The sequence below is a fragment of the Sus scrofa genome, chromosome Y, assembly GCF_054392235.1.
Source record: "Sus scrofa isolate SSC_HxYL_T2T_F1_AM1 chromosome Y, Sscrofa_HxYL_maternal_Yorkshire_Landrace_v2.0, whole genome shotgun sequence".
Classification (NCBI taxonomy): Eukaryota; Metazoa; Chordata; class Mammalia; order Artiodactyla; family Suidae; genus Sus; species Sus scrofa.
This window is the reverse complement of record NC_139402.1, coordinates 16,810,590-16,838,034: the sequence shown is the minus strand read 5'-3', so window position 1 is coordinate 16,838,034 and position 27,445 is coordinate 16,810,590. Positions and strand designations below refer to the sequence as shown.

The 27,445-nt window shown below is 39.2% G+C and overlaps 1 pseudogene; it reads left to right on the top strand.

Moving 5' to 3' along the window:
• The window catches only part of LOC110257876 (small ribosomal subunit protein uS5 pseudogene), a 54,746-nt pseudogene extending 27,551 nt beyond the window's left edge, over nt 1-27,195 (top strand).
• Nucleotides 27,196-27,445: the final 250 nt, after the last annotated feature.

The following is a 27,445-nucleotide window of genomic DNA, read 5'->3' as shown; positions in this document are numbered from 1 at the left end:
CTCTTGATGCACATTTGGGTTGTTCCCATGTCTTATGCATTGTGAATAGGGCTGAAGTGAACATGTGGGTGCATGCGTCCTTTTTAAGGAAACTTTTGTCTGGATATACACCCATGAGTGGGATTGCAGGGTCATGTGGTAGTTCTGTGTGTAGATTTTTAAGTTATGTCCAGGCTGTTTTCCATAATGGTTGGAGCAGCTTACATTCCCACCAAGAGTGCAGGAAAGTCCCCTTTTCTCTACACTCCCTCCAAAAATGGTCATTTGTGGACTTATGAGTGACGGCCATTTGGACGGGTGTGAGGTGGTAACTCATGGTAGTTTTGATTAGCCTTTCTCTACTAAACAGGGATGTCAACCATTGTTACAGGTGCTCATTGGCCATCTCTACATCTTCCTTGGAATAATGTCTGTCCAGATCTTTTGCCCATTTTCCCATTGGGTTGTTGGTGTTTCTTGCTGGTGAGTGGTATAAGTTGTTTGTATATTCTAGACATTATGCCCTTGTCATTTGTATCATCTGAGTCTATTTTCTCCCTCTCAGTGAAGTTGTCTTCTTGGTTTCCTTTTGCTTTTCTTTGCTGTGCAAAACCTGTTATTGTTTTAGGTCCCATTGGTTTATGTTTGCTTTAATTTCTGTGGCTTTGGGAGACTGACTTGAGAAAATGTTCATAAGGTTGATGTCGGAGAATGTTTTGCCTGTGTTCTCTTGCAGGAGTTTGTTGGTGTCTTGTCTTAGAGCTAAGTATTTCAGGCATTTTGATTAGATTGTGGAGCATGGTGTGAGGGTGTGTTCTTGGATCATTGATTTCCATGCGGCTGTCCAGGCTTGGCAGCAATACTTGCGGAAAAGACTGTGTTTTGCCCATTTTATGTTTTTGCCCCCTTTGTGAGAGATTAATTGACCCTAGGTGTCTGGGTTGATTTCTGGGTTTTCTACTGTGTTCCATTGTTCTGTGTTTCTGTTTTGGTACCACACCCACACTGTTTTGACGATGTTGGCTTTGCAAAGTTGCCTGATGTCTGGGAACGTTATTCCTTGGTTTTGGTTCCTCAGAATTGCTTTGGCAATTCTCAGTCTTCTGTGGTTCCACATAAGTTTTTGATTTTTTTTTTTTTTTGTAGTTTTGTGGAAAATGTCATGGGTAGTTTGATAGGGAGTGCATTGACTCTGCAGATTGCTTTGGGTAGTATGGCCAGTTTTGCAATATTAATTTGTGTCACCCCAAATTTCAGCCATCTGCATTGAAAAATATATTTAAAAAGTTCATACTACATGATCAGGTGGGATTCATCTCAGGAGCCCTAGGGCGGTTCCACATAAGTAAATAAAACCATGTCATACGCCACATTAACAACAGAAATGTCAAAAAACACATGATCATGTCAGTAGATGCAGAGAAAGCATTTGACACAGTCCCACATCCATTCATGATCTATACTCGTCCCAAAGCGCCTATAGAGGGAACATTCCTTAACATACTCAAAGCCATGTATGACAAACCCTTGGCACATATAACACTCCATGGAGAAAAGCTGAACGTCTTCCCCCTAAAATCTGGAGCAAGACAGGGATGCCCACACTGATCCCTGTTATTCAACAGACTACCTGGCTCTTAGCCACAGCAATCAGACAGACAAAAAATAAAACCTTCCAAATAGGAAAGGAAGAGGTAAAACTGTCAGTGTAGGCAGATGACATGTCACTGTATATAGACATTCCAAAAGACTCAACCCCAAAACTACTTGAACTGATCAACAAATTCAGCAACGGAGCAGGAGCGGAGATTCACATTCAGAAATCAGTCACGTATCTGTATCCTCAAAATGAACTATTAGAAAAAGAATACAAAATGCAATACGTTTTATAATTGTACCCCCCAATATCTAATACCTTTGTCATATACCTGACCAAGGAGGAAAGTGACTTAAATGCCAGGAAGTATAGAGCATTAATCAAGGAAATTAAAAGAAAACGTTGTAAAGAAATGGAAAGATATTCCACACTTTCACTTTATGTGTGTCCATTGCCCTAAGGTGAGTTTCCTTTGGACAGCATATCTTAGGTGCTTGCTTTTTTAGCCAAGTTGCCACTCTAGTTCTTTTGATTGGCACATCCAGTGTATGGACACTTAAGGGGATTATTGATATGTATATACTGATTGCCATTGTCAACCTTGTTTTCCAGTTGACTTTATGTCTCTCTTTCGTTCAATTATTTTTTCTGGTTTGATGTTTTGCTTTTAGTATATGCCTGTGTCCTTCCCCTCCCCCAACATTTGTGCAGGTAATGTTTTGTGATGATTTGTGGGTGCCCTGTTTTTCAAGTATTTTAAGCCCTTCCTATATCTGCTTGTGGTAGCTTGATAGCCAAACTCGTTAAAGAAAATGGAGTCCAATATCCTTACTTTCCTTCCCCACATTCTAGGATTTTGAAGTCCTTTTCTATTGTTTAATTAATTATTTATTTATTTATTTATTCTACTGTACCTCTTGGTGACCCAGTTACACAGACATGTACACATTCTTTTTTTCTCACATTACAGGTTACATTGTAAGTGACTAGACAGAATTCCCAGTGCTACACAGCAGGATCCCATTGCTAATCTGTCCCGAAGGCAACATTTGGCATCTTTTTACCTCCAAGCTCCCAGCCCCTCCCCTTCCCCCTTGACAACCACAACCTATTCTCCAAGTCCATGATTTCCTGTTCTGTCGAAAGGTACCTTTGTGCCATATGTTATATCCCAGACATAGGAAATATCACATGGTATTTGTCTTTCTCTTTCTGACTTACTTCACTCAGGATGAGAGTCTCTAGTTCCACTAATGATGCTGCCAATTGCATTATTTCATTTTTTTAATGGCTAAGTCATATGCCATTGTGTATCTATACCACATGTTCCTAATCCAATCATCTATCAGTGGACATTAGTGTGGACTTCACGTCTCGGCTACTGTGAATAAGGCTGCCATGACCATGTGGGTGCGTGTGTCTCTTTCAAGGAAGGTTTTGTCTGGATATATGGCCAAGCATGGGATTGCTGGGTCACATGGCAGTTCTACGTATGGATTTTGAAGGTACCTCCTTATTGCTCTCCATAGTAGTTGTAACAGCTTACCTTCCCAGCAAGAGTGCAGGAAGGTTCCCTTTCCTTCAACAAAAGGAGGTGGTAAGAGAGTTAGAGTCAATAAGGAAATATAATGACAGAAGCAGAGTTCTAGTTGATAACTTCACTTAGGCTGTTGAATACACCTGCATGATTTTGAAGAGGAAGGAAACAGCTATGACCCAAGGAATATGAATGGCTTCGAACCACTGCAAAGAGAGAATTTATTCTCTCCTGAAGTCTTGAAAAGTGTTCACTCCTACCCATATGTTCATGTTAGCATAGTGAGATCCATTTCAAGCACCCAATCCCCATTATTATAAGATAAAAACTTTGTATTTTATTACATTTGTTTTTTAAATCTAAAACCATGGATTTCTTTGGGATAATGTATTTTTTTCTTGTTGCATTTTTTTTTTTTGCTTAATGACGTAATTTTTGAATCATAGTTTTAGGTTCAGCATAAAAGTAAGTAGCACATAGATGTTTCCCTTTTGTGTCTCCCTTGACCTGTTGCTTAGCCCCTCGGATTGTAATGTCTCCCACCAGAGAGCTACCTTTATTATGGTTGATTCACCTACACTGACACATCCTTATCACCTATAGTCCAGTTGGCTCTGGGTATTGTACATTCTTTTGGGGTTGGCCATATGTTTCGTGACAGGTGTAATCACTATGGTAAAGTATGGTATTGTAAACATTCACTACCATGAAAACCTTCTGGGCTTCATTCATTTCCATGCCCTCTCTCCTTAGCCCTCCTCCCTCTACCCTCCCATGCTTAGCTCATCCTGTCACCGTCTCCTTGGGTTTCCTCTTACCAGAATGTGCTTAGTAGGAATCACAGAGTTTATGCAGTCTTCTCTGAGGGGCTTTGTTCACTTAGTAACATGATTTACGTTTCCTCCATATCCTTTCTTGCATTGGTAACCCATCTCTTTTTAGCACCAACCATTATGCCATTGTCTGGATGTGACAAAATTGAGTTACCCATTAACCTGCTGAAAGACTCTTGCTTGCTTTCAGGGTTTGTCCATTAGGAGCAAAGCTGCTCTAAATATCATGTGCCATGTTTGGGTGTGTGTAAGTGTATGTATCTTCTACTCTTGGGTAAACTCCAAGAGCATGGATGTTGGACCATATGGTCAGAATGGGTTTATCTTTGCAGCACAGTAGCAAACTGCCTTACAATGTGGCTGGGCTGTTTTGCATCCCCACCTGCCATGCAGGAATGTTTCCTTTGCTACTCATCCTCACCACCCTTTGGTGTTAGTGTCCCACATTTTGGTCCCTCTGAAGCTCCTAGTTGATAAAGTTTGCATTTCTCTGACAACATATCATGTGGGGCCTCTCTTCATATGCTTTTATACTATTGTGTGTCTTCATTTCCTTGGTGTGGGTTAAGGTCTTTGTCTTCACTTTTAATCAGTTTCTTTTTCTTCTTATTGTTGTTTTTAAGGGGTTTTTTTTCCCTATGTTTTTGAAAAGGTTCTTTTTATATACATCTTTTGTAAATAATTTCTCCAGGTATAGGAAGCAAGTCTTCTTAGACTTTTGACATCATATGTCACAGAGGAGAAGTGTTAAATTTGTTTGTTTTGTTTCTTTTTTTCATAAATGAAATCATACTTGCCCATGAATTTCTTTCATGGATCATGCCTGTGGTGCTTGATGTGAAAAACTATCAGTACAAACACAGTCATTTAGCATTTCTTATTTGTTCTCTCATGGAAGTTATAAGGTTTCACCTCTTAAAATTGAGGTCTGTGGTCCACTTTAGTTTTTATTTTGTGGACAATATAAAATTTTTGTCTAGAAGTTTTTGTTGTTCTATCACCACATCCTGAAGAGACTGCCTTTTCACCTCTGGGTAATTTCTGTTCCTGTGTCAAATAGCAGTTGACTGGGTTTTAGGAGGGCTTCTTCTGGGCTCTGTGGTGTTTTTCCAACAAATGTGTCTCTTCTTTCACAGGTGCCACACTGTTGTGTGACGTCTAATACATCAGTCCTCCAGCTTTGCCCCTTTACAGCACTGTGTTCGCTACTCTGGATCTTTTACCACACTGTCTAACATTTTGAGTAATAAGGATGTTAATGTTCATAAACTAACTTGCTGCCACCTTGATTTGAATTGTATGGAACTGGAGGTCGCTTTGGGAAAAAGTGACTTCTCGGTCAGCTTTGGTCTTTCTAATAAAGCCTACTCATGCACTTATTTTAATTTCCTTTAATTTCTTTTACTTTCCACTCATTTCTTTCATCAGATGTTCATCGTTTCCTCATTTAGATTTGTGGCTATTTTGTTACACTTATACTTACTTTCAGTATATAGAGGGTTGAGCATGTAAATAAACTTTGGCTGCACGTTCAACTTCCTCTTCTCCATGGCTGGAAACTAATTAACCTATAAGAACCTTGAATCCTGCCAGTTTATTATAATTACAGATTAATTCCAGAAGTATTTACTGATCAATCTTTGGCTTTTCCTACCAAGATAGTTAGGACATCTGCAGAAAAAGAGTGTTTTGTGTGTTCTGCCTCATATTTTAATTTCATTTTCTTGTACTCTTGCCTTAGCTGGGATTTCTGGTGCAGTGTTCAATGGAAATGGTGAGGGGGGTGATTTGCTTCATGGGAAGCTTTTCAGCTTCTCCTTATTAAATATGTTAGCTAGAGGTGTTTTAAGGAACTTGCCTTTATTCCTAGTTCAGCACGACTTGTCTAATCAATAGGTGTTGGGTTGGTGACATGTCTTTTCTACACTGATCTGATCATATGAAGTTTCCTTTTCAATCTGTTGAAGTGCTTATATTACTTCACCTCAAAAATTTGAAGAGGCGTACCTAGGATGATTGCTAATTTGTCACAGAGGATTTTTCATCTGGGTTTATGAGCGTTATTTTTCTCTCATTTTCCTTTCCAAGAATCTAATTTTTGGCTTTTGGTGGCAGGACAGTGCTGGACTGATAGAAAAACACAGCAGTTACACTCTGTGCTTTATATTCTGATTGAGATTGTACAAAACTTGTATCATTTCTACTTCAAATGTTTGGTGGAATTTACTGGTAATCTCATGCAGCCTTGGGGACATCTTTGGATTATTTTTAATTATTGATTTAATTTGTTTAATTGAAATAGACTTACACATCATGTCTATTTCTCCTTGTGTGACAGATTTTGGCTGTCAAGAAATTGACCAGTCCCTTATCAGCTGTTAAGCTTGTGAGCATAAAGTTGTTCATATATTTATTTACTATTTTTTCATACCTATGCAATCTGCAGATGTGTCTCCTATTACAATGGTGATATTAGTATTTGGATTCTCATTTGTTTTTTTATTTGTTTGTTTGTTTCATGGCCAATCTATGGGCCTAAAGACTTTATTTATCTTTGAGAGAAATATCATTTGTTTTGTGGATTATTCTCTGTAATGCTCCTGATTTCACTTTATTGATTACTGAATTAATGTTCTTTCCTTTTCTCTCTGTATTTTTTTTGCTCTACTTTACTTTCCTATTAGGTATTCAAATGATTAATTTTATATCTTTCTCATTTTTCCTTTTTACATCTGCACCTCTGGCATGTAGATATTAGTTCTTCAGGTTCAAGCTTACACCACAGCCATGGCAGTTCTGGTTCTGAGATGTATCTGCCACCTGTGTCATAACTTGTGGCAATGCTGGGTCCTTAGCCAACCAAGCAAGGCCAGGAATCACAGCTGTATCCTCAAAGACATGAGGAGGGTCCTTAATGGGAACCTAGCCACAATAGGAACTCCCAGATCTTTCTTTTCTTGCACCTGCCTTCTCTGCTACAAATGTCTCTTTAAACATTGCTTTCACTGCATTTGGCAAATTGGAAAAAAATAAATTGTAGGAGATTTACAACTTTTCTTCAATTCCTACTCTACAGCAAGGAGACACAGCCACACAAACACACATTTTTTTTTCATTTTCCATCAGGTTCTCTCCCAAGATACCAGATGAAATTCCCTTTGCCATCAGTAGGACCCCATCACCCCTCCATTCTAAATGAAGCACTCTGCATCCACCAACTCCAAATTCCTGTCAGTACACTCGCCCCACAAACACATGATCTGTTTCTGCTTTCCAGAGAGATCATTTCTGTCATAGTTAAGAGCCCACATTTTAGTGACAATATACAATGTTGGTCTTCCTTGTTCTGACTTATATCCCTTAGTATGAGAGTATCTAGTTCCATCCATGTCACCACAGATGGCATTATTCTGTCCTTTTTATGGCTGAGTGGTATTCCCTTGTGTGTATTTACCACAAATCTTCATCCAATCTTGGGTCGATGGGCGTTTAGTTTTTTTCCATGTCTTGGCTATCATGAATAATACTGTGGGGAACATATGGGAGCATTTGCCTGTTTGAATTGGAGTTGTGTCCAGAGATACGCCCAGGAGAGGGAGGGCTGTGTCACATGGTACTCATCACATTTTTAAAAATGATTTCCCTTGCAGTCCAAAAGCTTTTGAGCCTAATTCAGTCCCATTGGTGTGTTTTGGTCTTTGTTGTAATGATCCGATGTGAGGGATGGAACAAGATCTTGCCGTGATTGATGTCAAAGGGCATTGTGCCTATGCTGTCCTCTAGGAGTTTTAAAGTCTCTGGCCTTACAAGTAGGTCTTCAGTCAATCCTGAGGTTAGTTTTGTGTGTGGTGTTAGAAGACGTTCTAATTTCATTCTCTGAAATGTGGTTGTCCAGTCTTCCCTGCACCATTTATTGAAGAGACTGTCCTCCCTCCACTGTGTGTTCTTGCCTCCTTTGGGATAGATTAGTGGACCACAGCTGCTTGGGTTTCTTTCTGGGTTTTCTAGGCTAGCTCATTGATCTATGTTTCTGTTTGTGTGCTGGTACCATACTGTTGTGATTACTGTAGCTTTGCAGTATACTCTGAAGTGAGGGAGCCTGATTCAGCCAGTTCTGGTGTTTTGTTTGTTTGTTTGTTTGTTTGTTCATTCGTTTGTTTTTCCATACCGCTTTGGCTAGTCAGGATCTTGTGTGTTTCCAGGCAACTTTTGTGATATTTTGTTCCAGTTCTGTAAAGAATGTCACGTGCAATTTGCTAGGGATTGAATTGAAGCTTGCCTTAGGTAGTGTTCTCATTTTGACCCTTTCTGATGCTTCCAATCTAAGACAATGGTATAGGTATATCTTCCCATATATTGGTGTCATCTTTGGTTTCTTTCAACGTTATGTTAGAGTTTTCAGAGTACAGGTCTTTGTGTCTTTAGGTAGCTTAATTCCCAGGTGGTTGATCTTTTGATGTGATAGTAAATGGCATAGTTTCCCTGATTTCCCTTTCTAATCTTTCATTGTCCTTAGATAGACATGTGGTAGATTTCTCTGTATTGATTTTCTACCCTGCAACTGTACCAAGTTCATTGTTGAGTTCTAACTGTTTTCTGGTAATGTCTTTAGGGTTTTTCATGTGTAGAATCATGGCATCTGCAAACAGCAATAATTGTACCTATTTTCCAACTGGGATTTCTTTTATTGCTTTTCCTCTCTGAATGCCACAGCTATGACTCCCAGAGCTATGTTGCATAGAGTTGGTGAAAATGGACATCATTTTCTTGTTCTTGACTTTAGTGTAAATGCTTTCACTTTTCCCCCATTGAGAATCATGTTAGCTGTGGGGTTCCCACAACACGATTTATTATATTGAGTTAGTTCTGCTCTATACACACTCTCTGGCATGTTGATTTTTTTTTTAGATCAGGAATTGATGTTGAATTTTGTCAAAAAGTTTTGCTGCTCCTATTGAGATGATCACATCGTTTTTTTTTTTTTTGTTTGTTGCTGTGGATTACCATACCAATGATTTGTGGATATTGACAAATCTCTGTATCCCTGAAATAAATCCTTCCTCATCATTGCCTATGACCTTTTACTTTTTAAAATAAAGGTCCTTGTTTTCACTTTCACTCATTTAAACGCATTACTCTTTTTTAAGATTACTTCTCTGGCAGGTGTTACATGTACAACTTGTGATTATAAGTCCACAAACATTGAGGTTATTTCAGCTACCATTCTGGATGTTGATTCCCCTTATGTTGGAATATGCAAAGCTTATACAAAATTCATATTCATAAGCATACATAATCTGCTACAATTGCTAGATTTTTCATTCTTTGAAACATTCATAGGTTCACAAAACATTTGAAGTAGCCATTTCCTCAAGAGTATTTTTGGCTCCCTTATCAAAAATTTTTTAACCATGTAAGCATATGTTTATTTCTAAGCCATGTTTATGGCTTTTTTTATTTGATTGGTATATGAGTAATCCTCTCTACATGATCCATATCATTTTGATTAGCTTTGAATTATAGTTTAAAAGCCTTAGGTGTCATGCTCTAGCTTTGGCATAGAGAATGATTTGGGTGCCAAAAAAAAGAAGAAAAGAAAAACATGATAAACAAATGCTGTACAACTTTCAAACCCATGGACTGGAAACATTCAAAAATATGTCCTACTCCTGATGACATATAAGAGGCCGCATCAAGATGGTAGGGGGGGGCAAGTACATGATATAAGCCACCCCATACACACTGGAGGTTAACCCACAGACTGGAAAGTAACTATATTATAGAGACTCACCCACAAGTGTTAGAGATGTGAGTACAGCATCAGGTACCCATGCCTAGGCATGCGACAATGGGAGAAAGAGCCCCTGGAGCATCTGACATTGAAGATAAGTGGGGCAAGTGCACTGGACCTCTATAAGTCTAGGGGAAATATAGACCACATTCTTGAGTGGCCCACACAGTCTCTCATGGGCACACTGTGTCCCAGGGCAAAGCAGTTGCTCCATAGGAATGTGAGTTGGACCTGACAGCAGTTCCTGGAGGACCTTCTGGGAAAACTAGAAGTGGTTGTGGCTCATTGTGGGGAATGACATTGGAGGCAAATATCTCAGGAATAGTCATCATCAGTATGTGTTCCTCTAGAGGTGACTGGTTTGGGAAAATCTGGCCCCACCCATCGTCACTGAGATGGCCCCAGGTGAAAGAAAAATCTGGCCCCAGGTGAAAGAAAATCCAGCTTGGATTGCAGCCCCACCCATCAGTAAACAGGCTGCCTTAAAAGCCCCCCCAGCAAACAGCCACCTCCAATCTCATGCAGAGACACACCCCCACCCTCCTGAAGGATAGCAATCAGCCCCATCTACCAGTCGGCAGACACCTGTGCCTTCCATCAGGAAGCCTAGATCAAGCCCCAATGCCAACTTCAACCACAAGGGGAGAAGACATCAGAAACAAGAGAGGCTACAACTCTATTGCCAGCAAATAGGACATCACACCAAAAACCTATAAAATTGCAGTGAACTAGAAATCTGATACGGGAGCAAGAAACCCCTCCCAGAAGAAAAAGCAAATTGATCTGGAGATTCTCAGCCTCCAGGAAAAAGGCCTTTAGACTGGTGATGCTGAAGATGATGGGAGACATTGGGAATAAACTGGAGGCAAAAACTGGTCATTTACAGCACACTTGGAGCAAAGCAATACACCACTTGACACTTAAGCAAGCAGAGAGGCAAAATGCAATAACTGAAAGATTAAATTCAATAGCGGCAACCAACGACACCATCACGACAGAAGAATGATGAAGAATGGTTCAGACCAGTGGAAATAAATAAAGAATGGTCTCAGGGACATCATTAAACACACCAACACCCATAGTGTATGGGTGCCTGAAGGGGACGAGAGAGAGAAAGGGACAGGAAATGTGTTCGAAGAGATAATAGCCCAGAACTTCCCTAACATGGGATTTGCACCACTCACTCAAATCCTGGAAGCACCATGAGTACCATATAAACTAAACCCAAGGGGGAATACCCCAAGACACCCATTAGGCAAACTGACCCAAATTAAAGACAGAGATAGTATTGAAAGCAGAGGGAAAAGAAACAAATAATCACACAAAGGAACCCCAATATGATAATCAGGGGAATATGCAGCATAAAACCCTGCAGGCCAGAAGGGAGTGGCATGATACACTCAAAGTGATGAAAGGAGGAAAACCGTCAACACTGATTATTTTGCCCAGCAACATTTTCATTCAGATTTGAAGCAGAAGTAAAACGGTTTACACAAGCAAATCTAAGAGGCTTCAACAACACTGAGACAGCTTTATGACAAATACTAAAGGAACTTCTCTAGGCAGAAAAGAAAGGTCACATCTAGAAACAAAATACCAAAAATGGCAAGGCTCACCAGTAAAGGCATATACACAGTAGAGGTGGGAAAGCATTCACACACAAATTTGCTGCCAAAAGCAGAAATCAGGAGAAGAGGAGGGCACAAATGCAGGACAATGAAGATGCACTTGCAGTTAAGAGACCAACACCTTAAACAATCATGAATGTATATAGAAACCTATATCAAAGCTTCAGAGCAATGGGAAACACTCACAAATAAAAAAACACAACTCAGATACAACACTAAAGACAGTCATCCAGCCACAAGAGGAGAGAACCAAAGAAACAGGGAAGAGAAAAAGAGTGACAAAACCAAATCCAAAAGAGCTAATAAAATGGCAGTGAGACCACACATATCCATGACCTCCTTAAATGTAAGTGGAATGAATGTCCCAACCAAAAGACATAGCCTGGCTGAATGGATACAAAAGCAAGATCCATACACATGCTCTCTGCAGGAGACCCACTTCACATCTGGGAACACATACAAATTGAAAGTGAGAAGCTAGAAGGAAGTATTCTATGCAAACAGGAATCAGAAAAAAAAGCTGGAGTAGCAATACCCATATCAGATGAAGTAGACCTTAAAATAAAATATATTGTAAAAGACAAAGAAGGGTAACTACCACAGATCAAGCCAAGAAGAAAATATAACCATTGTAAATATATATGCAGCCAATATAGGATCACCTCAATATGGAAGGCAGCTGCTAACAACCTTTACAGGAGAAATTGAAAAGGACCCAATAATAGCAGGGGACTTCAACACCCCACTTACAGCAATGGACAGGTCACCCAGGGAGGAAACCCACAAGGAAACACAGGCCCTAAATGAAGCTTTAGACCACCAGGACGTAATAGATAGTGATAGGACATTCCATCCATAAGCAACAGAATACACATTCTTCTCAAGTTCACATAGGGAACATTTTCCAGGATTGGCACACTCTGTGCCACAATTCAAGCCTTGGTAATTTTAAGAAAATTGAAATCACGTTAAGCATCTTTTCTGACCACAGTGCGATACCACGGGGAATCAACAAGACAAGCATGCAAAAACTCAAACATGTGGAGACAACACAGCATGCTACTAAACAACTAATGGGTCACTTAAGACATCAAAGAGGAAATTGCAAAGTTCCCAGAAGCAAATGACAACAAAGATATGACACTCCAAACCTATGAGATGCAGCAAAAGCCGTGCTAAGGGGAAAGTGTATAACAATACAAGCCTACCTCAGGAAACAAGGAAAATCTCAAATAAAGCAGCTAACATTACATCTGAAGCAGCTAGAGCAAGAAGAAGAGACAAGACCTAAAGGTAGGAGAAGGAAAGAAAGCATAAAGAGCAGAAGAGAAATTGAGGCAATAGAAACGAAGGAAACCATAGAAAAGATCAATGAAACTAAGAACTGGTTCTTTGAAACATTCCACAAACTTTAAAATCCCTTAGCCAGACTTATCATGAAAAAAAAGAGAGAAAGGACTCAAATCAGTAATATTAGAAATGAAAAAGGAGAAGATAAAATGGACCTCACAGAAGTACAAAGGATCAGAGGAGATTACTACCTGTAACTATGTGCCAATAAAATGGAAAACCTAGAAGAAGTGGACAATTTCTTAGAAAAGTATAACCTTCCAAGACTAAATGAAGACAAAAGAGAGAAGATGAACAGACTGGTCACAAGTACTGAATTCCAAACCATGACTTAAAAACTTCCAGCAAACAAAAGTCCAGGAACACATGGCTTCACGGGCAAATTCTATCAAACAGTGAGAGAAGAGCTAACACCCATGTTCTGAAATTCTTCCTAAAATTTGCAGAGGAGGGGATATGCCCAAAGTCATTCTATGAGGCCACCATCACCCTGATACCAAAACCAGATGAAGATATCGTAAAAATAAGAACATCACTGGCTAATTTCACTGACGAACGTCAAAGAAAAAATCCTCACAAAATACTAGCAAACTGCATCCAACAATACATTACAAGGATTGTACATCATGACCAAGAGGGTCTTATCCCAAGAATGCAAGGAGTCTTCCATACAAACCAAACAAGCAGTGTGATACACCGCATTAGCAAACTGAAAAAGAAAAACCATGCAATCCTCTCAATAGAAGCAGAAAAAGCCTTTGATAAAATCCAACACCTATTACTGAGAGGAACACTTCACAGAGTGGACTTAAAGGGAACCTGCCTCAACATTATAAGGCCACAGATGGCAAACCCAGATCTAACACCATTCTTTTTTCTTTTTTTTTTTTTCTTTTTTGTCCTTTTGCTATTTCTTTGGGCCGCTCCCGAGGCATATGGAGGTTCCCAGGCTAGGGGTTGAATCGGAGATGTAGCCGCTGGCCTATGCCTGAGCCACAGCAACGTGGGTTCCGAGCCGCATCTGCAACCTACACCACAGCTCACGGCAACACTGGATCATTAACCCACTTAGCAAGGGCAGGGATCAAACCCGCAACCCTATGGTTCCTAGTCGGATTCGATAAACACTGTGCCACGATGGGAACTCCCCTAACTCCATTCTTAATGGTGAAAAGCCAAATGAATTTCAACAGAGATCATGAATAAGATGAGGATGTCCACTCTCACCACTATGATTCAACACTCTTGGAAGTCCAAGGCATGGGCAATCAGAGAAAAAAAGAAACAAAGGGAATCCAAACTGGAAAGGAAGAAGTAAAACGGTCCCGGTATACAGATGACATGATGCTATACCTAGACCATCCTAAAGATGCTATCAGAAAACTGTTCAAGCTCATCAAGGACTTTGGCACCATTGCAGGATACAAAATTAATACACAGAAATCAACTGCATTTCTGTATGCTAACAATGAAAAATCAGAAAAAGAAATGAGGGAAACATTCCCATTTACCATTGCATCAAAAAGAATAAAATACTTTGGAAGAGGAGTTCCGGTTGTGGCTCAGTGGTTAATGAATCTGACTAGGAACCATGAGGTTGTAAGTTTGATCACTGGCTTTGCTCAGTGGCCTAGGGATTTTGTTGTTACTTTGAGCCTTGGCATAGTTCACAGACACATCTTGGATCAGGCATTACTGTGGCTCTGGTGTAGGTGGTGGCTACAGCTCCAGTTAGAGCCCCCAGACTGGGAACCTCCACATGCCACTGGAGAGGCCCTAGGAAAGGCGCAAAGCAAAAACAACAAACAAACAAACAGTACTTAGGAAGAATCATACCTAAAGAGACAAAAATCCTGAACTATGAAGACTTAAGGCACTGATAAAAGAAATCAACAATGACAAAACCAGATGGAAAGATATACCATGCTCTTGGATTAGAAGAATAAATATTATCAAAATGGCAATACTACCCAAGGAAATCTACAGATTCAATGCAATCCCCATCAAAGTACCAAGTGCACTTTCACAGAGATGGAACACAATATCTGAACGTTTGTTTGGAAGTGCAAAAGACCCTGAGTAGACAAAACCATCCTGAGAAAGAAAAATAGAGCTTGAGGAATGAGGCTCCCTGACTTCAGACTATACCATGCAGCTATGGTCATCAAAGCCTTATGGGGCTAGCACAAATACAGAATTTTAGATCAGTGAAACAGCATATAAAACCCAGAATTAAACCCACACACCTACAATCAGCTAATCCATGACAAAGGAGGCAAGAATATACAGTGGAGGAAAGACAGACCGTTCACTAAGTGGTGCTGAAGAAACAGCACAGTCACATATAAAGGCATGAATTTAGAACACTTCCTAACACTGTAAACAAACAAACAAATGAAAACCCTCAAAATGGATGAAGGAACTAACTATAAGACCAGATCCACTATAGAACACTTAGAGGAAACTATAGGCCTAACATGCTTTGTTATAAACCACAGTAATGTCTTTTCAGATCCACCTCCTAGAGTAATGACAATAAAACCAAAAATTAAAAAAATGAGACTTAATTAAGCTTAAAAGTTTCTGCATGGCAAAGGAAGCCCTGAGCAATAAGAAAAGGCAAACCACAGAATATGAGATACTATCTGCCAGTGAAGAGACTGAAAAGGCATTAATCTCCAAAATTTATAAACAGCTTCTACCGCTCAATAGAAAAAAGGAAAAAGAAAAAAAAGAAAAACAACCCCAGCAAAAATTGGGCAGGTGATCTAAACAAACAATTCTCCAAAACAAGACATACAGAAGGTCCAAAAACACATGCAACGGTGTTCAACATCACTCATTAGTAGAGAAATGCAAATCAAAACCACTAGGAGGCACCACCTGACACCAGCCAGAATGGCCATCATCCAAAAGTCTACAAACCATAAATTCTGGAGAAGGTGTGGAGGAAAGGGAACCCTATTACGCTGTTGGTGTGAATGTAAATTGGTTCAATCACTGTGGAGAACCATATGGGGATTCCTCAGCAAACTGAAAGTAGAATTACCCTTTGATCCAGCAATCCCTCTCCTGGGCATCTATCACTCTGGGTATATAACACACCTCCCCCCAAACCAGCTTATAAGAATAAATATATGTAACCCAATATTCACAGCAGCATTTTTTACCATCGCCAAGATATGGCCTATCCTCAGTGTCCATCTGCAAATGGATGGATAAAGAAGATCTGGTATATATATATATGTATATACACACACAAAGGAATATTAGTCATGAAAAGGAATGAAATTCTGTCATTTGCAACAAGAGGATCCATATGAAGGCTATTATGCTCAGGGAAATACATCACAGAGGAAGACAGAGGCTGCATGTTACCATTTACAGGTGAAATCAAAAACAGAACAAGAGGACAATATAACCAGGTAGAAACAGGCACACTGATACAAAGACACAATTAGAAGTTACAAACCAATAGGGAGAGGAAAGTGAGGAGGGGCAAAGCAGATATGGTAGATTAAGTTGCAGAGCCTATGACATATGACATATATGAGCTACAAGGGTATATTGTATAGCACAGTGATAGAGCCAAAAATTTTATAATAGCTTTAAATGGAGTGTAATATATGAAAAATTATTACATATAAATGTTCATGTGATGCCTACATAGCATTGTAAGTAACGTACACATGATGCAAAAAAAAAAAAAAAAAGAAAATCAATGAGCACGCATTAAAGAGACAATGGATAAAGATCACAATCTGCAGGAAAGTATTTAAAAATTCTACCATTCTTTTATGATAAAAAAATATGATCTAGGGTGTGAGGAGGGTCCCCAAAATTGTGGATAAACTGGGTTAAGACCAAGGCCTTAGTCATAACATGACCCCGAACATACTTAGTGATGAAAAGTGAAAGCTTTTCCTCTAAGACAAGGAATAAGAGTGTCTCCTCTCACCACCACAGTTTGAAAAGTCCTTCCAGAATGATTAGGCAAGAAACAGAAATAAAGCCATCCTAGTCAGGAAAAAAGAAGTGACCTGTCTCTGTATGTAGACATTATAATTTATGTGTGGAAAATAATACCACCACAACAACAGCACCAATACAGCAACAAACAATAAATAAATGATTTTGGCAAACATGGCAGGATACAAAACAGACACAGAAAAATCTGTTGTGTCGTATACCCAAAAAATAAATACCTGAAAAAGTTTTTTCAGTCCTATTTGCAATAGCATTCGTCACAATCACTTAACAATAAATTCAACCAAGGAAATGAAGTTCCATGCCTTACAAAATATAAGGTACTGTCAAAGCAACTGAAGACATAAATAAATGAAAAGTGACACCATGCTCACAGCTTACAAGAATGAATGTTATAAAGGCCATACTTCCCAAATCCATGTATGGATTCAATGTAATTCCTAACAAAAGCACCATCAAAGAAAAATAATTAAAATAATGTTATGGTATGGAAACACGGAAAGACCTCAAATGTCCAAAGCCTTCATTTTTTATTTAGGCAATGAATTTTTTTCCATTTATATTTTTTCAGCAATCATCACAATACAATTTTGTAGCATTCCCATCCTTTTAAGGAATATTTTCTTATTTCTCTTTATGAGCACGTATTTTCAATGAATTTATGGTGGTTCAACTGATTTCTCTTGATTACTATCGATGTTGCAAAACTTGAGTGAATTCACTGATTTATTCATAGGTTTGGGAGACATCATTAGGATAGTGTATGTTCAGCATTATGTCATCCGCAAACCTGACAAGTTTTGTTTGGATTTCTTTCTTGATTTTTTCTTTCTTCCTTTTGTCTTGCTTTTTATGCCTTCACCTGTGGCATGTGAAAGAGCCCAGGCTGGGGGTCAAATCCCAGCTACAGCTGCCAGCATTCACCACGGCCACAGCAACACCAGATCTGAGCCACGTCTGAAAACTACATCAGAGCTCACCACAACCCCAGATCCCAGACCCACTGAGTGAGGCCTGGGATGGAACCTGGATCCACATGGATACTAGTTGGATTGGTTTCCACTGTGCCACAGTGGGGATGCCTGGATTTCTTTAATTTTTATTTTCTTGTCTTAGTGATCTGGCTATAACTTCCAGTGCCAAGCTGAATTAAAATGGTGAGAATGGACACTGTTTTCTCTTAAAAGAGTAGCTATCAGTTTTTCAACATTGGGCATTTTGATAGCTGAGGGTATACCATATATGACATTTATTAAGTTGAGGTTATTTCATGGAGAGTGTTTTTTCCCCCAAATACATTTTCTTTTTTTACTGGACAGCATGGTGACCCTGTTACTCATACATGTATATGCTCTACTTTCTCCTATTATCATGCCCCATCATAAGTCCCTACACATAGTTCCCAGTGCTACACACAGGAGCTCATTGCCTGTCCATTCCAAGGGCAAGAGACCACATCTACTAAACCCAAGCTCCCATTCTTCCCTCCCTCCCCCTCTTCCTTGGCCACCATGAGTCTGTCCTCCAAAATGTGAGTTTCATTTCTGTGGAAATGTTCCTTTGTGCTCTACTTTAGGTTCCATATATGTGACATAATGTGGTATTTGTCTTTCTCTTTCTGACCTACTTCACTCAGGATGAGAGTCCCTAGTTCCATCCATGGTGCAGCAAATAGCATTATTTTGTACTTTTTTATGGCTGCATAGTATTCCATTGCACTTTTATACCACCTCTTCCTAATCCAATCATCTGTCATGGATATTTGGGTTGTTTCCATGCCTCGGCTAATGTGAATAGTGCTGCAATGAACATGTCAGTGCATGTGTTTTTTTACAGAAAGTTTTGTCCACATATATGCCCAAGAGTGGGATTGTTGTGTCATGTAGTAGTGAGATTGCTGTGTCATATGGTAGTGGGATTGCTTTGTCATGTGGTAGTGGGATTGCTGTGTCATATGGTAGTTCTGTGTATAGTTTTCTAAGGTCCCTCCATAATGGTGGTATCAGCGTACATTCCCACCAAGAGTGCAGGAGAGTACACTTTCTCCACACCCCTCCAGCACTGGTTACTTGCAGACCTTATAAATGATGGCCGTTCTGACTGGTGTGAGGTGGTATCTAATGGCAGTTTTGATTTGTATTTCTCTAGTATTCAGGGATGTTGATCATTGTTTCAAGTGCTTGTTGCCATCTGTATATCTGCCTTGGAGAAATGTCTGTTCAGGTCTTTTGCCCATTTTTCCATTGGGTGGTTCGTTTTTTGCGGTTGAATTGTAAAAGATGTTACAATCACTAGTATATATTAGTGATTAAGCCCTTGTCAGTTGCATCACCTGAAACTATTTTCTCCTATTCTGTAAGTTGTCTTTTAGGTTTTGTTTTGATTTCCTTTGCTGTGCCAAATCTTGTCAGTTTGATTAGGTCCCATTGGTTTATTTTTGCTTTTTTATCTGTTGCTTTGGGAGACAGACCTGTGTAAATATTTGTTATGGTTAAGGTCAGAGAATATTTTGCCTATGTTCTCCTCCTGGATTTCGATGGTGTCTTGTCATATTTTGAAATATTTCAGCATAGACAATGCAAGCAAAGAGGCTAAGAAAAGACTGTAGAATCATGTGTCCCGACAATGAATATACTAAATCCCCCAAAAAAGGTTTGTAGACCAGCCCTTTCCTGGTTACAGGGAGATACAGAATGGCATGATTGCATGACAAATATACCCTGTGTTTTTTTCTATTCAAAACAATAGGGCAATAATTTGGGGACCTAACGGGGCATTTGGATCTGCTAATTATAATTTTCATAGGCTGAGAAAATGGAGAGGGACCTTCAGAGAAATTCTAGCTTTCAAATACATTAGCATGCTTTGGGATTGGCTGGCCCATAGCTAAAATTTGGAAAGGCCACTGCAGAATACTCAATGGAAATTAGGTGAAGCCTTACAAAGAGTTTCCTTATGAGATGCAAATTATACTTATGGTAACCAAATGTAATCATCTAGATGCCTTTGGACATCTCCCTACTTCATTCTAGCTGGGTTCAGACTTGTGTCTTTGCTCCTTATGTGCTTATGGTAGGACAGGAGATACAGCTCTCTTTCAATTCATGTCATCAGATATAGCATAGTCAATGCAGGAATTGTTATTTCCATCATGCATTAACAAATACAACAGGCATCCATCTATTATGATTACTTCTCAACCTACTGCTCTCTGGCTATCTGTAAATCTTGTGGAACCTTGGGAACAAAACCCCACTTTACATAATTTACATAATATATTTCAAATGGCCCTCTATAGAGGAAAAAAATGATTGGTTTGATTCTTGGAGCTGTATTTACTATTATTAGAATCATAACTTCAGTAGCTATGGCTGCTACAGCCCTGTCTCAGACAGTTCAAACCCATGCATTTTTAAATGATCTTGTTCTAATCTTGTCACAATTGTGTTGTGGGCAACAATCCTTAGACCTGGCCTTCTGAGATGAATTGGATAGTTTAAAAGATGTAATTTTTGAATGGGTTCAGAACTGGGGAGTATATGCACACACAAATGGAACTTCCTTGTCATTGTAATATAACTACTTGAGATCACTCTATTAACAGCATCTGCAATTTGGAAAAATTAAGGCTTAAGTTTTGGGTGTCTGAATGCTACCAACATAATGCTATGGTCAATATTATTCTATGCTAGATAGTTTTACCTTACACAAAGACATTCAAGAATTTAGCTCCATGGTCAGGTTATTCAAAGTATTTTATCATAATTCCAGGATTTTGATCCTCACACCTGGCTTGAAAATCCAAAGATTTCCTTTATTGCTGTTCTGTCACTATATTTACATTTTTTCCTTTGTTGTGCAGTCTGCAGAATCAGATTGATCCTTAGAAGCCAAATGAACACTCTGCAACCAAAATTTACTATGGTGGTTCTTAGGCAACATGTAAATAATAAAGGGGAAGATGTTGGAGACCACTGTACCGATGACCTCTGAAGAAAGCAAACTTATTGGTATGTGCAAAAGCACAGGAAGCCACAGAATGCTGGTGATGGCAAAGGCCAGATAAGCCTGTCTGCCAACACAGAGTTCCAAAGTGCAGGGTCTCCTGTCAAAATAAGATAAGGGGCTTATATGTTAACTACATTGTTCTTTAAGCAGCTACGCTATATCCTAGATGCATACACCTGTGATTTTCATTGCTATTAGTCTCCCTAAATCTCACTAAGTGATAGCTTTGATACTCCCAATGCCTGCTTTTGCTCACTTACCTCAACAAGTCACCTTCCCTAATAAAAGTCTTGTGGGATAAAGCCTAGAGGCCTTTGTTAGCAGAACAGAGTGCCTCCTTGTCCCCCCCTTTTAAAAGATAAACTTACCTTGTGTGTTTTTTATGCCATGCAGTCTCTCTTTTAGGATCAGTTTTTGACCTGCAGTTCAGGACACAATAATGAAGCCCTCAATGTGAAAGAAAAAAGATGATGGACAAATGCCAATGTTACCATAAAAGTGCTTAAAATAAGCAATCATGAACAGGCTTGATGCTCAAGAGAAACTTATGAAGCATATGTTTCCTTAATATCATCAAAACTCCATATGCAAGAATCAAAGGTAAATATGGAACTAAATGTAACACAATTAAAAATACATGCTACATGGAGTTTCCCTGTGCTTCAGTGACTTTAGAACCCTGCTAGTGTCCATGAGGATGTGGGTTCCATCCCTGTCCTCATTCAGTGGGTTAAGGATCTGGCATTGCTGTGGCATAGGCCTGTGGCTATGGATTCCATCTGACCCCTACTTCTAGATTTTCCATTTGCCATGTGTGTGCCCCCCACGAAAAGACAAAGAAAGTATGTCATACCAAATAGGCTAAATGTATGCAGAGAGAGTAGACAATTACATACAGGGGCGTGCTAAGGGATTGAAAAGGAGGTAAGGTTTCTATGTTTTAGTCAAATTTGTAAAAAAACGGAGCAGCAGTAGACCATAATAAATTGTAAATGTACAATATAATACCTAGAACAACCACCACAAATGATATACAGACATACATTGAAAAACACTACAAGTAGGTATTCTGGCTGTGATGCAGTCTGTTAAAAATCCAACTGCAGCATCTTGCATCCTTGCAGAGGGGCATGTTCCATGGCTTGCCTGGCAAAGAGTGTTCAAGGAACCAGCATTCTCCCTGTGGCATAGGATTGCACCTGGAGCTCAGATTCAATACCTGGCCTGGGAACTTCCACATGCCCAGGGACAACCTTGTTTTTTTAATGTAGGTATATCAAAGCAAATTTTGAAATTCTCTTCAAGTAGCCCATAATCATAACAATGATTTTTAGAAAGCCATGACATAGTTGTCATTAAATCTAAACACTTTACATACAACAACATAAAGAGATCAGCAGAAATCGGAAAACATGATCCACTTACAGCCTGTTCAGAAGAAATTCATTTCAATGAAACAATTGAGACAGACTGAAAGGGAAAAATGGAACCAAGATAGAATGAAAAATTAATGAAAGAAAACCAAGAATACTTAAACCTATTAATATTAGAAAAATCAGATCAGAGAAAAGATAATATCATGGAAAGATACTGTATAATGATAAATGAACAAAACCCTAAAGAAAACAACACCACAATCTGGGATGTCTTTGTACCTGAACATGTGCAGTAAACCTAAACGAGTGGAAGAAATAGACAAATCTGGAGTGGGAGGGATCAGGAGCTTGGGATTATCAAACACAACTTAGAATAGATTTACAAGGAGATCCTGCTGAATAGCATTGAGAACTATGTCTAGATACTCATGTTGCAACAGAAGAAATGGTGGGGGAAAAACTGTAATTGTAATGTATACATGTAAGGATAACCTGACCCCCTTGCTGTACAGTGGGAAAATAAAAATAAAAATAAATAAATAAATAAAATTACAACAGGACACTTCAATATTATTCTCAGTTCATAGAACTTGGCAGAAAACTAACAAAGATACAGAACTCAACAATACCAGGAGTTCCCATTGTCGCTCAGCAGGGTAAGACCCTTACAGAGTCTCCAGGAGGATTTGATCCCTGGCTTCCTTCAGCAGGTTAAAGCTACCAGTATTGCCACAGGTCACAGACGCAGCTCAGTCCCAACATTGCTATGGCAGTGGCATAGGCTGGCAACTGCAGCTACAACTTGATGCCTAGCCTGGGAACTTCCATATGTCATGAGTGCAGCTATTAAAAAAAGGAAAAATAAACATCACTAACCAAGACAGTCTAACTTTATAGTACAGTACATTCTACCTAACTCAGAATACACACTATGTCCAAGGGCCCATGAATCCTACACCTAAGCCAAAAACTACACCTCAACAAACTGAAAGATTCAAAACCATGCAATGGGCTGTCCTGCCATAGTGTACAAAAGTAAGATAAGCAGAATAGGAAAAGCACCACACACTTGGAAGCTAGTCCACAGTTCAAGCAAGAATCTTTTCCCAAGCCCAGAGTCAAAGAGCTGTCAAGAAAAACAAAATCCTACCCTCAATGAAAGAAAAAAGAAACTACAGCCTATCAATTGAGATATAAATGCAGCAAAGCATTGCTGAGAGGAAAATTCATGACACAAAATGCAAACTTTAGAAAAGATAAAATGGGTCTGTTACTAATCTAAACATCCTCTTCAAGGAACTACATAAAGAAAAAAAGGGCCTAAAGGATAAAAGGAAATCAATTTAAAAGTTTAAAAAATTAAGTTCAATGAAAGAGAAACAAGACATTTTAATGAGGAGTCCCATTGTGGCTCAGTAGTTAATGAATCTGGCTAGGAAAGAGGAGTTTGTGGGTTGAGTCCCTGGCCTTGCTCAGTGGGTTAAGGATCCGGCATTGCATTTTGCTGTGGTGGGGTTGCAGATATGGCGTGGAACCTGAGTTGCTGTAGCTCTGGCATAGGCCAGCAGATACAGCTCTGATTTGAACCCTAGCCTGGGAACCTCCATATGCCACAGGAACAGCCAAAGAATTGGGAAAAAGTCCAAAAAAAGAAGAAATTTTGATGAATCAAGGAACTGATTCTTTCAAGAGATCAATAAAAGTGATAAAATCTAAACTACCCAACAAAAAGAAGTGAAAGACATTTTATAGAATCAAGAAGGAAGTGGGCTTTCACTACATCCCTGCAGTAATAATAATAGTAACAAAAATATAAATGTGAATACTATGAACATATAAGATTAACACCTAGGTGATATGAACAAATTCTTCAGAAAGCATACACTGACACAGTTGAGATAATTCTCCACTATAAATGATACTCAATTCTCAGGAGTTCCCTGGTGGCTCAGAAGGGTAAGGATCTGGCATTGTCATTGCAGTGGCTCAGGCCACTGCTATGGTGAGGGTTTTGTCCCTGGCTTTTGAAATTCTGCATACCACAGGGTTGCCAAAGAAGTTACTTACATCTTATGACTAAATGTTTAAGAGAAGTCTGCAGACCTAGATGGTCAATACTGGAGTATTTTGCCAATCATTTGTAGAATTAACACCGATTCTACATAATGAGATAGAAATTGTAAAATTTCACCAAACAGTGTAAGAATTAACATCAGTTCTCTATGATCACCTCGAAAACATTAAAGGGTGGGGGACACATGTTCATTCATTTAATGAAGGCAGTATTAGCCTTACTCCAAAATTAGAAAAAAGCAATATAAAAAAGTCCAAATCCCATCATGGCCAGAGATGCAAAGAATCCCAGGCGAAGTATTTACTTGGAGATATATATATACACAAGAGAGACACGCACAGAGATCATGATCACTGCCATTTGTTTCAATCATGCAAGACTGGTTGATAACTCTAAAATCATTGTGGATGGATTCAAACACTCTGCCATGTTAAATTGATGGAAGAGGAAAAAACACTTGATACAACAGCCAGTGAAGAAAAAATTGACAAAATTCTACACTCAGTCTTGATTTGAACATGTAAAGTTTGAACTATGAATGGAAGTGAACTTCCTCCACTTAAAACACCTATGAAAACTCTATAATGATATATTTTATAATGAAAGACTGAACAATTTCCCTCTAAATCCAGAAATGGAGTAAAGTGTCTGCCATCACCACTTAGTAATGGCCAGGAAGATCTAGGTAACATACTACGACAAGATGTAAAAAGTAGGTAGGTCAGGAAGAAAGAAAGCAAGAAAGAAAGAAAGCAAGAAAGAAAGCAAGCAAGCAAGCAAGCAAGAAAGAAAGAAAGAAAGAAAGAAAGAGAGAGAGGGAGAGAGGGAGAGAGAAAGGAAGAGAGAGAGGGAGAGAGAAAGGAAGAGAGAGAGGGAGAGAGAGAGAAAGAAAAAAGAAAGAAAGAAAGAAAGAAAGAAAGAAAGAAAGAAAGAAAGAAAGAGAGAGAGAGAAAGAAAGAGAGAGAGAGAGAAAGAGAGAGAGAGAGAAAGAAAGAGAGAGAGAGTTAGAGAGGAAAGAAAGAGAGAGAGAGATAGAGAAAGAAAGAAAGAAAGAAAGAAAGAAAGAAAGAAAGAAAGAAAGAAAGAAAGAAAGAAAGAAAGAAAGAAAGAAAGAAAGAAAGAAAAAGAAATAAAACCTTCCCTGTTTTGAGATATGATTGCACACCTATAAATATCCCAGAGCATACTAAGAAACTCACAGAATCAGAGAGTTCAGCATAGACACAGGATACTAGATCAATATACACAAACATGTACTTCTAACAAAGGGACATGGATATTAAAAATGCAGTACTGTTAAGAATTGTTGAAAAAGAAGTATAAATATACCAAATTCTGGGGCTGGGTATTAAAAAAAATGAAGAAAATATGGAGCTACACTCTGGATTGGAAGAATATCAATGGATTGGAAGATTCAAGATATTTTGAAAATAATGGATTCTAGTCAAATGGCTTCTTGAGTTTCAGATTTAATCCAACTAATATAAAAATCCCAGCAAAGCAATGGTGGCTAGAAGACTGCATTTAACTGGCAGAGACAGATATAAATTGGACAGAAACAAGAAATAAAACCTTCCCTGTTTTGTCAGACAGAATAAAGAACTCAAAAACATAACCATGCTCTTACATTTATGTGTTTCTACACAAAAGTGCAAACACAATTTAATGGAGATATGGTAATCTTTTGAGCAGGTGACTATCATAGGCAAAAAACAACAAACATCAAAGTATTGAAATAGATGAACATCACACACAAACTACAACAACAAAAATTTAGGTATCACCACAGTGAACAATTACGTAAATTGGAGCAAGATTCCACACAAAATGTAAAACCTATACAAATCTTTGGAGAAAAAATGAAAGTAAGATTTTTTCAAATTTAGGATTAGGCAAACTGCCAGATTTGATACCAAATGCATTGTCCATAAAAGAAAATATTAACAAGTGAGTACAAACTGAGTCTAAATATTTTTTAAATTGTGTTCCTTGGAAGTCTCTGTTAAAAGGATGACAAGAAAAGCTAAACCCTAGAAGGAAATACCTACAAACCACACTCAGTTTTCCAATACAGATCAATTTCTATAAAACCAGTTGAACCTCAAAAATCTAGAACTTCCTTCTTCATGAAAACACTAAAAGGCAGATGATGCTGGTGTTGTGGGAGGGGCCAGAGGCTCCAGGAAGGCTGGAGGCTCTGGGCACCTACAGCTGGAGACCAAGGCTCTTCCACAAAGGCTTCCAGAGCTGCAGGGAGGCCAGGGTCATGGCCCAGGCAGATGAGGACAAGGATGGGGAGCTTGTGGGGGCAGAGCTGAGGACAAGGAAGACAAAGCTCCCAATCACCAAGGTGGCCCACCGAGTCAAAGACATGAAGATCAAGTCCCTGGAAGAAAGAGATCTCTCTCTTTGCTCTGCCCATCAAAGAATCTGAGATCATCGACTTTTCCTGGGGGCATCCTTCAAGGACCAGTCTATGAAGATGATGCCTGTGCAGAAGCAGAACTTGCTGGTCGGAGGACCATGTTCAAGACATTTGTCACCACTAGGGATTACCAAGGACACGTTGGTTTTGGTGCCAAATGCTCTAAGCTGGTATCCACTGCCACCCATGGGGCCATCATTCTGGCCAAGCTCTCCATCATCCAGGTGCAGTGTGAAGGCTCCCGGGGGACAAGATTGGCAAGCCACATATCATCCTTTGCAAAGTGCCTTTCCACTGTGTCTCCATGCTGGTGTGCCTCTTCCCTGCCCCCAGGGCCACTGGCATTGTCTCAGCCCCTGTCCTAAGAAGCTACTGCTGATGTGGAATTGATGACTGCTACACTTCTACCAGGGGCTGCACTGCCAAGCTGGGCAACTCTCCTGAGGCCACCTTTGATGCCATTTCCAAGAGTACACCTATCTCACTCCTAGTCTCTGGAGAGATGGTGTTCTCCAAGTCTGCTTCTCAGGAATTCACTAAGCACCTTGTGAGTACGCACATGAGAACCTCTGTGCAGAGGGCCTAGGCTTCAACTGTGTCCACCACATAATTTTATATTAGAGGAATAAAATGAATGAAACTGGAAAAAATCCAACTCAATGAAATACCTAGTCAATGATTAATATTGAAGGCTATCTGAGAGTTTATTGCATGTCCTTGTTTGTTGCATTTCTCCAGGAGAAAAAAGAAAAAACAATTCCAAACTTTAAAATCACCCAAAACAAGCAAACAACAAACACAAACTAATCCAGATCACTAGGCTTAATTAATAATCAGGTGAGGTTTTTTTTACTTAATAA